This window comes from Balaenoptera borealis (genome assembly GCF_965194805.1).
Source record: "Balaenoptera borealis genome assembly, chromosome: 2".
NCBI lineage: Eukaryota > Metazoa > Chordata > Mammalia > Artiodactyla > Balaenopteridae > Balaenoptera > Balaenoptera borealis.
The window spans coordinates 126750487-126762219 of NC_138867.1; the positions used below are offsets into that span (position 1 = coordinate 126750487).

General features: G+C 38.8%; 1 protein-coding gene across 1 annotated transcript in view; it reads right to left on the bottom strand.

Annotated features, from left to right (window-relative positions):
- The window catches only part of HTR4 (5-hydroxytryptamine receptor 4), a 361553-nt gene that overhangs the window by 199049 nt on the left and 150771 nt on the right, over positions 1–11733 (bottom strand). The window lies entirely within an intron of this gene.

An 11733-nucleotide genomic window follows, 5' to 3' on the forward strand; every position in this document is an offset into this window, starting at 1 on the left:
ATGTTTTTTCTTTTTCTCTTTTTGTGAGTGTGTATGTGTATGCTTCTTTGTGTGATTTTCTCTGTATAGCTTTGCTTTTACTATTTGTCCTAGGGTTCTGTCTATCCGTTTTTTTTGTTTTTTGCTTTTTGTTTTTTTAGTATAGTTTTTAGCACTTGTTATCATTGGTGGATTTGTTTTTTGGTTTGGTTGCTCTCTTCTTTCTTTCTTTCTTTTATTACTTTTTAATATTTTTATTTTTAATAATTTATTTAAATTTTCTATTTTAAGTATTTTATTTATTTATTTTCATTCTTTCTTTCTTTTATTCTCCTTTTCTTCTGAGCCGTGTAGCTGACAGGGTCTTGGTGCTCTGGCCGGGTGTCAGGCCTGTGTCTCTGAGGTGGGAGAGCTGAGTTCAGGACATTGGTTCACCAGAGACCTCCTGGCCCCACATAATATCAAACAGCGAAAGCTCTCCCAGAGATCTCCATCTCTAAGCTAAGACCAAGCTCCACTCAACAACCAGTAAACTACAGTGCTGGACACCCTATGCCAAACAACTAGCAAGAGAGGAACACAACCCCACCCATTAGCAGAGAGGCTGCCTAAAATCATAATAAGGTCACAGACACCCCAAAACACACCACCAGACATGGTCCTGCCCACCAGAAAGACAAGATCCAGCCTCATCCACCAGAACACAGGCACCAGTCCCCTCCAGCAGGAAGCCTACACAACCCAGTGAACCAACCTTAGCCACTGGGGGCAGACACCAAAAAAAAAGGGGAACTACGAACCTGCAGCCTGTGAAAAGGAGACCCCAAACACAGTAAGTTAAGCAAAATTAAAAGAGAAACACACATCACATGAAGGAGCAATGTAAAAACCCACCCGACCAAACAAACGAAGAGGAAATAGGCAGTCTACCTGAAACAGAATTCAGAGTAATGATAGTAAAAATGATCCAAAATCTGGGAAACAGAATGGAGAAAATACAGGAAACATTTAACAAGGACCTAGAAGAACGAAAGAGCAAACAATGATGAACAACACACTAAATGAAATTTTAAATTCTCTAGAAGGAATCAATAGCAGAATAACTGAGGCAGAAGAACGGATAAGTGACCTGGAAGATAAAATAGTGGAAATAACTACCCCAGAGCAGAATAAAGAAAAAGAATGAAAAGAATTGAGAACAGACTCAGAGACCTCTGGGACAACATTAAACACACGAACATTCAAATTATAGGGGTCCCAGAAGAGAAAAAGAAAGGGACTGAGAGATTGTTTGAAGAGATTATAGTTGAACACTTCCCTAATATGGGAAAGGAAATAGTCAATCAAGTCCAGGAAGCGCAGAGAGTCCCATACAGGATAAATCCAAGGAGAAACATGCCAAGACACATATTAATCAAACTATCAAAAATTAAAAACAAAGAAAAAATATTAAAAGCATCAAGGGAAAAGCAACAAATAACATACAAGCGAATCCCCATAAGGTTAACAGCTGATCTTTCAGCAGAAACTCTGCAAGCCAGAAGGGAGTGGCAGGACATATTTAAAGTGATGAAAGGGAAAAATCTACAACCAAGTTTATTCTACCCAGCAAGGGTCTCCCTTCAGATTCGATGGAGAAGTTAAAACCTTTACAGACAAGCAATAGCTAAGAGAATTTAGCATCAACAAACCAGCTTTACAAAAAATGCTAAAGGAACTTCTCTAGGCAAGAAACACAAGAGAAGGAAAAGACCTACAATAACAAACCCAAAATAATTAAGAAAATGGTAATAGGAACATACATATTGATAATTACCTTAAATGTAAATGGATTAAATGCTCCAACCAAATGATATATACTGGCTGAATGGATATAAAAACAAGACCCATATATATGCTGTCTACAAGAGACCCACTTCAGACCTAAGGACACATACAGACTGAAAGTGAGGGGATGGAAAAATATATTCCATGCAAATGGACATCAAAAGAAAGCTGCAGTGGCAATTCTCATATCAGACAAAATAGACTTTAAAATAAAGACTATTACAAGAGACAAAGAAGGACACTACATAATGATCAAGGGATCAATCCAAGAAGAAGATATAACAATTGTAAATATTTATGTACCCAACATAGGAACACCTCAATATATAAGGCAAATGCTAACAGCCATAAAAGGGGAAATCGACAGTAACACAATCATAGTAGGGGACTTTAACACCCCACTTTCATCAATGGACAGATCACCCAAAATAAAAATAAATAAGGAAACACAAGCTGTAAATGATACATAAAACAAGATGGATTTAATTGATATTTATAGGACATTCCATCCAAAAGAACAGAATACACTTTCTTCTCAAGTGCTCATGGAACATTCTCCAGGATAGATCATATCTTGGGTCACAAATCAAGCCTCGGTAAATTTTCTTAAATTGATATCATATCAAGTATCTTTTCCGACCACAACGCTATGAGACTAGATATCAATTACAGGAAAAAATCTGTAAAAAATACAAACACATGGAGGTTAAACAGTACACTACTAAATAACCAAGAGATCACTGAAGAAATCAAAGAGGAAATCAAAAAGTACCTAGAAACAAATGACAATGAAAACATGATGACCCAAAACCTACGGATGCAGCGAAAGCAGTTCTAAGAGGGAAGTTTATAGCAATAAAATCTTACCTCAAGAAACAAGAAAAATCTCAAATAAACAACCTAAAGCAATTAGAGAAAGAAGAAAAAAAAAAACCCCAAAGCTAGCAGAAGGAAAGAAATCAAAAAGATCAGATCAGAAATAAATGAAAAAGAAATCAAGGAAACAATAGCAAAGATCAATAAAACTAAAAGCTAGTTCTTTGAGAAGGTAAACAAAATTGATAAACCATTAGCCAGACTCATCAAGAAAAAAAGGGAGAAGACTCAAATCAGTAGAATTAGAAATGCAAAAGGAGAAGTAACAACTGACACTGCAGAAGTACAAAGGATCATGAGAGATTACTACAAGCAACCATATGCCACTAAAATGGACAACCTGGAAAAAATGGACCAATTCTTAGAAAAACACAACCTTCTGAGACTGAACCAGGAAGAAATAGAAAATATAAACAGACCAATCACAAGCACTGAAACTGAAACTGTGATTAAACATATTCCAACAAACAACAGCCCAGGACCAGATGGCTTCACAGGTGAATTCTAACAACATTTAGAGAAGAACTGACACCTATACTTCTCAAACTCGTCCAAAATATAGCAGAGGGAGGAACACTCCAAAACTCATTGTACGAGGCCACCATCACCCTGATACCAAAACCAGACAAAGATGTCACAAAGAAAGAAAACTACAGGCCAACATCACTGATGAACATAAATGCAAAAATCCTCAACAAAATACTAGCAAACAGAATCCAACAGCACATTAAAAGGATCATACACCATGATCAAGTGGGGTTTATCCCAGGAATGCAAGGTTTCTTCAATATACGCACATCAATCAATGTGATAAAACATATTAACAGGGCTTCCCTGGTGGCGCAGTGGTTGAGAATCTGCCTGCCAATGCAGGGGACACGGGTTCGAGCCCTGGTCTGGGAAGATCCCACATGCCACGGAGCAACTGGGCCCGTGTGCCACAATTACTGAGCCTGCGCGTCTGGAGCCTGTGCTCCGCAACAAGAGAGGCCGCGATGGTGAGAGGCCCGCGCACCGCGATGAAGAGTGGTCCCCACTTGCCGCAACTAGAGAAAGCCCTCACACAGAAACGAAGACTCAACACAGTCATAAATAAATAAATAAAAGAACGTGAATTTCTTTAAAAAAAAAAAAAAGCAAACTGGGCTATTCATTTCAGTAACAGTCAAGTGGTCTTAGTTTGCATTCAATTTCCAATAAAAAAAAAAAAAAAAAAAAACATATTAACAAATTGAAGGATAAAAACCATATGATCATCTCAATAGATGCAGAAAAAGCTTTTGACAAAATTCAACACCCATTTATGATAAAAACCCTCCAGAAAGTAGGCATAGAGCGAACTTACCTCAACATAATAAAGGCCATATATAACAAACCCACAGCCAACATCGTTCTCAATGTTGAAAAACTGAAACCTTTTCCTCTAAGATCAGGAAAAAGACAAGGTTTTCCACTCTCACCACTATTATTCAACATAGATTTGGAAGTTTTAGCCACAGCAATCAGAGAAAATAACAAAATAAAAAGAATCCAAATCGGAAAAGAAGTAAAGCTGTCACTGTTTGCAGATGACAAGATAGTATACATAGAGAACCCTAAAGATGCTACCAGAAAACGACTAGAGCTAATCAATGAATTTGGTAAAGTAGCAGGACACAAAATTAATGCACAGAAATCTCTTGCATTCCTATACACTAATGATGAAAAATCTGAAAGAGAAATTATGGAAACACTCCCATTTACCACTGCAACAAAAAGAATAAAATACCTAGGAATAAACCTACCTGAGAGAAAAGACCTGTATGCAGAAAACTATAAGACACTGATGAAAGAAATTAAAGATGATACAAACAGATGGAGAGATATATCATGTTCTTGGATTGGAAGAATCAACATTGTGAAAAGGACTATACTACCCAAAGCAATCTACAGATTCAATGCAATCCCCATCAAACTACCAATGGCATTTTTCACAGAACTAGAACAAAAATCTTCAGTTTGTATAGAAACACAAAAGACCCTGAATAGCCCAAGCAATCTTGAGAAAGAAAAACAGAGCTGGAGGAATCAGGCTCCCAGACTTCAGACTATACTACAAAGCTACAGTAATCAAGACAGTATGGTACTGGCACAAAAACAGAAATATAGATCAATGGAACAGGAGAGAAAGCCCAGAGATAAACCCATGCACATATGGTCAGCTTATTTTTGATAAAGGAGGCAAGAATATACAATGGAGAAAAGACAGCCTCTTCAGTAAGTGGTGCTGGGAAAACTGGACAGCTACATGTAAAAGAATGAAATTTGAACACTCCCTAACACCATACACAAAAATAAACTCAAAATGGATTAAAGACCTAAATGTAAGGCCAGACACTATAAAACTCTTAGAGGAAAAGATAGGCAGAATACTCTATGTCATAAATCACAGCAAGATCCTTTTTGACCCACCTCCTAGAGAAATGGAAATAAAAACAAAAATAAACAAATGGGACCTAATGAAACTGCAAAGCTTTTGCACAGCAAAGTAAACCATAAACAAGACGAAAGGACAACCCTCAGAATGCGAGAAAATATTTGCAAATGAAGCAACTGACAAAGGATTAATCTCCAAAATTTACAAGCAGCTCATGCAGCTCAATATCAAAAAAACAAACAACCCAATCCAAAAATGGGCAGAAGACCAAAGAAGATATACAGATTACCAACAAATACATGAAAAGATGCTCAACATCACTAATCATTAGAGAAATGCAAATCAAAACTACAATGAGGTACCACCTCACACCAGTCAGAATGGCCATCATCAAAAAATCTACAAACAATATATGCTGGAGAGGATGTGGAGAAAAGGGAACCCTCTTGCACTTTTGGTGGGTATGTAAATTGATGGAGAACATTATGGAGCTTCCTTAAAAAACTAAAGATAGAACTACCATACGACCCAGCAATCCCACTACTGGGCATATACCGTGAGAAAACCATAATTCAAAAAGAGTCATGTACCACAATGTTCATTGCAGCTCTATTTACAATAGCCAGGACATGGAAGCAACCTAAGTGTCCATCGACAGATGAATGGATAAAGAAGATGTGGCACATATATACAATGGAAGATTGCTCAGCCATAAAAAGAAATGAAATTGAGTTATTTGTAGTGAGGTGGATGGACCTAGAGTCTGTCATACAGAGTGAAGTAAGTCAGAAAGGGAAAAGCAAATACTGTATGCTAGCACATATATATAGAATGTAAAAAATAAAAAAAAAAGAAAGGTTCTGAAGAACCTAGGGGCGGGACAGGAATAAAGACACAGATGTAGAGAATGGACTTGAGGACACGGGGCGGGGGGGGCGGGAAGGGTAAGCTGGGACGAAGTGAGAGAGTGGCATGGACATATATACACTACCAAATGTAAAATACTGAGCTAGTGGAAAGCAGCCGCATAGCACAGGGAGATCAGTTCAGTGCTTTGTGACCACCTAGAGGGATGGGATAGGGAGAGTGGGAGGGAGACACAAGAGGGAGGAGATACAGGGATATATGTATATGTATAGCTGATTCACTTTGTTATAAAGCAGAAACCAACACACCGTTGTAAAGCAATTATACTCCAATAAAGATGTTAAAAAAAATAAAAATAAGAAATCTTTAATTTTTTAAAAAAAGGAACAACAGCTTACTTTGAAATCATCCAAAAAATGAATTGCTGAATGGATAGAGGAGTGAATAGATAGAAATATGATAGAGCAAGTTAGTAAAATGTTAATTGTAGAACCTATGTGGTAAGTATATGGGTATTCACTATACAAGTCTTTCAACATTTAAGTAGTTTTTTTTACAATAAAATATTGGGAAATGAACCCCCCAAAAGGCAACAACATGGTTGTTAGAAGAGTTGGATCAGATATAGAGCTCTCAGCAATGCTCATGGTAAGTGCTTGGCATATTTTAGAAATGATTATTTACTGTACAGGTAGAAGATGGGACAAGAGGATAGATCCCTTCAGCTCGTACAATCTGTGAGTCAGAGCTGTGCTAGGTGAGCCGCAGACATGACATGCATGAGCAGAGTGAGAAGCCAGGCCACGTGGCATAGAGACCAGATGGGCAGGGAGGAGCCAGGATGCAGTCACAGAAGTATGAGAAACCAGGAGGTATGCACAAATGAAAGCTGCAGGACCCTATGCAGGGAATGGCTAACATGGGGAGGACCTTGAAAATAAAGGCAAATGGCCATTATTACATGCCAAATTAATGTGTTTCTCTCTCAACTATCCCTTTGGTAGGAGACATGCATCAGATTTAGAGTCAAACCTGAGTTCAAATTCTGTCTCTGCCAGCTAGGTATGTGACAACAGGAGATATTCATTCAAGCATCTTCTACACCACTTTTACTAGGAATACCTACCACAATACAAGAGTGAGCCCACAGCAACTACTCTTCTGCTATGACCTTGGGCCATCAGATCCTTTCTCTTGAGAGTTTGAACCAAGAGACACACTTGCGGGAATGTGTCATATTAACTGAAGAGCAATGGGGAAAAGATTGTGAATGCCTGCAACTGAGTTCTCCAGAGATGACCTGGTTCCCATCCTTCCTGGGGTCTAGTTCCTTGATCTATGAGAAGTCCCATTATCCTTCCAATAAATTTCACTTTCTGTTTAAGCAAGCTAAAGTTGGCTTTTATTATGTATGAGGAAAAAATATATTTACTAATACAATTAGCTTTCTAATAATATAAGAGTTTATTTAAATTTCCAGGCCTTGGTTTCCTCATCGCTAAACAACAACAAAAACCCCTCATCTCTCAGTGACTGATTGAAAAATTTTAAAAAACTAGGTGTAACAACTCCACAGCACAGAGTAAGTATCCAATAAACATTATTTAAATTGCATCTGAGTTTCACAATCACTAAATCTTTCTGAGTAAGTACTCGGAGACACCTTGTTTAGGTGTAGGATGTGTGGTCATGCAAAAAGAGACTGATGCTGGCAGTCAAGAAGAAGAAAGGAGTTGACTGAGTTTGAAATTTGGTTTTAAAAGAAACTTTTCTGATTGAAATTTAAAAAAAATTAATCAGTTACATATTAATGTTTTGACTGGAGTTTCTGTTGGGTTTCTTCATTGTGCTGCTGATGATTCGAAAGGGAAAAATGTATAAAGCAACAGGAAGCAAAAGCTGGATGCACAGATAACATATATTTCTTAATCTCAGAGGGACTGGTCAGAATTTATCTGGCAGTAGACAAGATATTAAAGTATTTTTTATTTGGATTATTCTGTGACTAATGAGGACTTTTATCACCCAAATTGAGTGGTAGGTGGAAGGAGGGAACAAGAAAAGATCTAAGATCAGAACTATTAACCCAGAAGTATCACAGCTGAGAAAAAGAATACGTTTTTCTGAAATTCAAAATGAGAGGCAAAGCTTAGATGCTTAGTGAGAGATGTCAATTAGCCCCTAGCACTTATTGTCTTTCAATCTTGCTTTATTTATTGATTCTCCTAAATCCAAATATTTAGTGATCTTAAAAATAAGATAACTTTTTATTTAAAAAATCTCAAGTGGGTGAGTTGTGAGCTTTATTTGGTTATTAGGTCTTAACCATGTGGTTTTCCAATTGTGGTCCCTGGAAAGCAGCATCAGCATCACCTGGGAATCTGTTAGAAATGCAAATCCTCAGACCCCAACCCAGAAGCACTGAATCAGAAACTCTAGGAGTGGGGATCAGCAATCTGTGTGTTGATATAGGGTCTTAAAGGAAATAGTCAACCTTCTTAGGGCTTGCCTTGGATCTTCAATATTAATGGTAATTGGTAAAGTAGTCATTCTTACTCTGACTATACTCAAGGTTAGCCCTATCCATAAGCCTGTTGGGTGGCTATTTATATCACACTTATATTTCCCTCTCTCCAAATGTGTACTACTTTCTACTGTCCCAAAGTATAAAAACAGCAAGCAGAATGGAAGAATGAAAGGGCGGGCCAAGAAGAATACAGAAGGAGGGAATTGATAAAAATATGGCAACTTTAATTTGGGTGATAAAAGAGATATCTAAAGTTTAGATAATAGTGAGGACTTAATGGAAAAAGAAATGTCTCAGCCATTGTTTGCTTCTTTCTGCCATTCTTCCTTTCCCTTGAGCCCTTCTCCCCCAATTTAACCAACCCTGCCACCACCTCTCTCGCTCTGCATATGCCTTAGAGCTATTTCTGAATAACCTGAATTACAAAGAGAGAGGAGAAGACAAAAAAGGGAAGAAGTCACAATATGTCAACTGAATACAACTATCAACCTCACAGTCTCTAACCTTCCCAGAAGCAGACTTGATTCTACAATTGAAACAGACAATGTTTAAGATCATTTCTACCCTGTAACATCAAGATCCCATTCTCAGAGGCAGTTTAATGTGGGGAACAAAGTTTCAAAACAAAGACTCTGGAGCACACAGCCCAACCCCAGCTCCACCACTTCACAGCTAAACGAACTTGGACATGTTATTCCACCTCTCTAAGTATGAGTTACCCCATCTCTAATAAGACGGAGAGAATAAAGTATCTCTCCTATAGGATTCTTAATGCAGATTAAATGAGATTATCCATGTAAAGCATTTAGAACTGTGTCTGGCACATAATAAGGGCTGGATTAATGTGAGCTATTAGGATCATTACTATGTTGTCTCTAAAACACTTCTCAGCCTTCAGCAGCATCTTGAGCATTTCCAGACATAGCAACAAGGCAGTGAGAAACCAGGAGGGATAAAGGTAAACGTGTGAGGGTGGCTACTTTGGAAGGGGGTGGAAAAGCAGCTAGCAACACAGCAGTTCATCTATCTACTAAAATACTTTGCTGTAAGGTCTTTCTGTTCAAGGCCCCAAGATTTGTGTTTGAATTACAACAGTCGTTCTCAACAGGTGTTTGGGGGGTACTTTGTCCCCCAAGGAGATACTGGTAACATCTGGAGATATTTTTGGTTATCACAACAGGGAGTCGCTACTGGCATCTAATGGGTGCCAGAGATGCTGCTAAACATCCTACTATGGACAAGCTAGGCCCTCACAACAAAAAATTATCTAGCCCAAAACATTAATGGTACAAGAGGTTTGAGAAACCCTGAATTACAACGTTGTTTGAAGTTATCTTAAGAAGGCTTGACAGATTTTTTTTTAATTTTCAAAAAGGCAATAGTATGGAAGATTTTGGCACTTGATGGGAGGTGAGAATGGGTGACCTATAAGACCTTTCCAACTCTAAGGCTTGATGTGTGCAGTTAATGCTCAACCACAAAACTAAGTCAATAGTGCATTTTCACCCTTTTCCCTTTGCCTAGTTCCTTTCCCTGAAGACAAACTGAATTTTTTTTTAAAAAAGATGGTTAGATATTGGAAGGTAATCATAAGACATTAGGATAAAATTTTCTCACTAAAACAAAGAACATCAATGATAATCAGATAATTTTAGAGCTGGAAAAAACCTTGGATATGATTTAGCAAATAGACTCTAGTCGAAATCTTCCATTTCATTTCACAGATGAAGAAACTGAGATTTAGAAAGGCTGAGAGACTTGATCTAGGTCACATAATACTACAACCATCAGAAGGTCCAGATTCTTCCAAAGAACTTATGTATTACTCACTGATAATATCAAGGGACTTCTCTATGTGCCTTTATTTTGCATTTTTTCAATGATCACAATCTGTATCTGTTCCTATCTCTGGAAATCCCTGAATATGGGTCTCACCTGATTAGGTGCTGGAAGTGGGAATAAAAAACAAACAAACAAAAAAATTAGGTTCAAGAGATATTGAGCAAAAATGGATAAGACCCACCTATTGATTAAGCTGTGGTTGCTACTGATAAAGAAAGAGGAGAAATAAAGAGGTGACTTCAGTTCCCAGCCAGGGTGACTTGGAGGATGGTGGTGGTTCAATAATAGATGGGGAAGTCAGGAGGTGGTCTGGGTAGCAGGTACTTATGCTGGGTTTCAGGTGCTGTTCTTCAGTCTGTGAAGTTAGGGAAAGAGATGAGGGGATGAACAGTGTCAGGGGCGTCCGGGAGAACTCGAGTGGAAGAAAACACATTCAGTTTGGAGGTTACAAGGCCACTGTGGCCCCTAGAAGGAGCAGCTTCAGGACTGAAATCCAGATAACTCAGAGGAACCAAGAGCGTCACTGTCCTCTGAGCCCTAGGACCTCTGTCTGCTCAACATGTGCTGAACTGAACACTCCCTGAAGCTCCTGCTAGCCTGACGTGCTACAGTTCTCCTGGAGTTTAAATGATGACCCACTGAACTGTACAATAATAATTATAACAAAGACATTTCCCAAAACACAGGAGTGAGTGTAGGCTAAGTAAGGTTGGCATGGAAAAAATAAACGTAAGATGGAAAAATGACTCGAGAATGATGCAAATCCTCTTTACTTTATACTAATTTTTTCCGCACTCATCATTTCTTGAGAGCTGCTCCTCAGAGCTCCACGAGTCTCATCCATGTCCTGACTTCTTCCTTGTTTCTAGGGAACTGCATCCGTCACCAGTGTCCTTTCCCTTCATCATCTGGGCTCACCAGCAGCACGCAGCAACTTCTCCTCCCTCATCACCAATGCTGAAGTTCCACACAGGGGACTAGGCAAACACCACCCACCACCTCCAGGGTCACCCACAGCTTTTGACCTGGGGACTCCGTCCCAACAATATTAAGACAGGAGAGCAAACTAGCCTCAGTGTCCTTCCATCAAAAGCCGCCGTTTGGTTCATGCCAAACCTGTACCCTAAGAAACATTTTTTGTGTATTTTAATGAACCAATGGGAAATCAAGCCAATGTTTTCTAGGAAGACAAGCTCATGCCATGACTTCTCCACCTCTGCCAGCCATCACTTCCCTGTATCAACAGCCACTTCTTCCAAAGGCAACTAACAGCACAGTGCCACACACTGGGTAGCAAGCTGAGAAGAAATGCATCTTAAATTGGGATTGGGATTCTGTGAAAGACAACTGCAGGAAGCTAGCCCTGGCAGCCACAGCGAACGCTTCATGCAGCACAGCG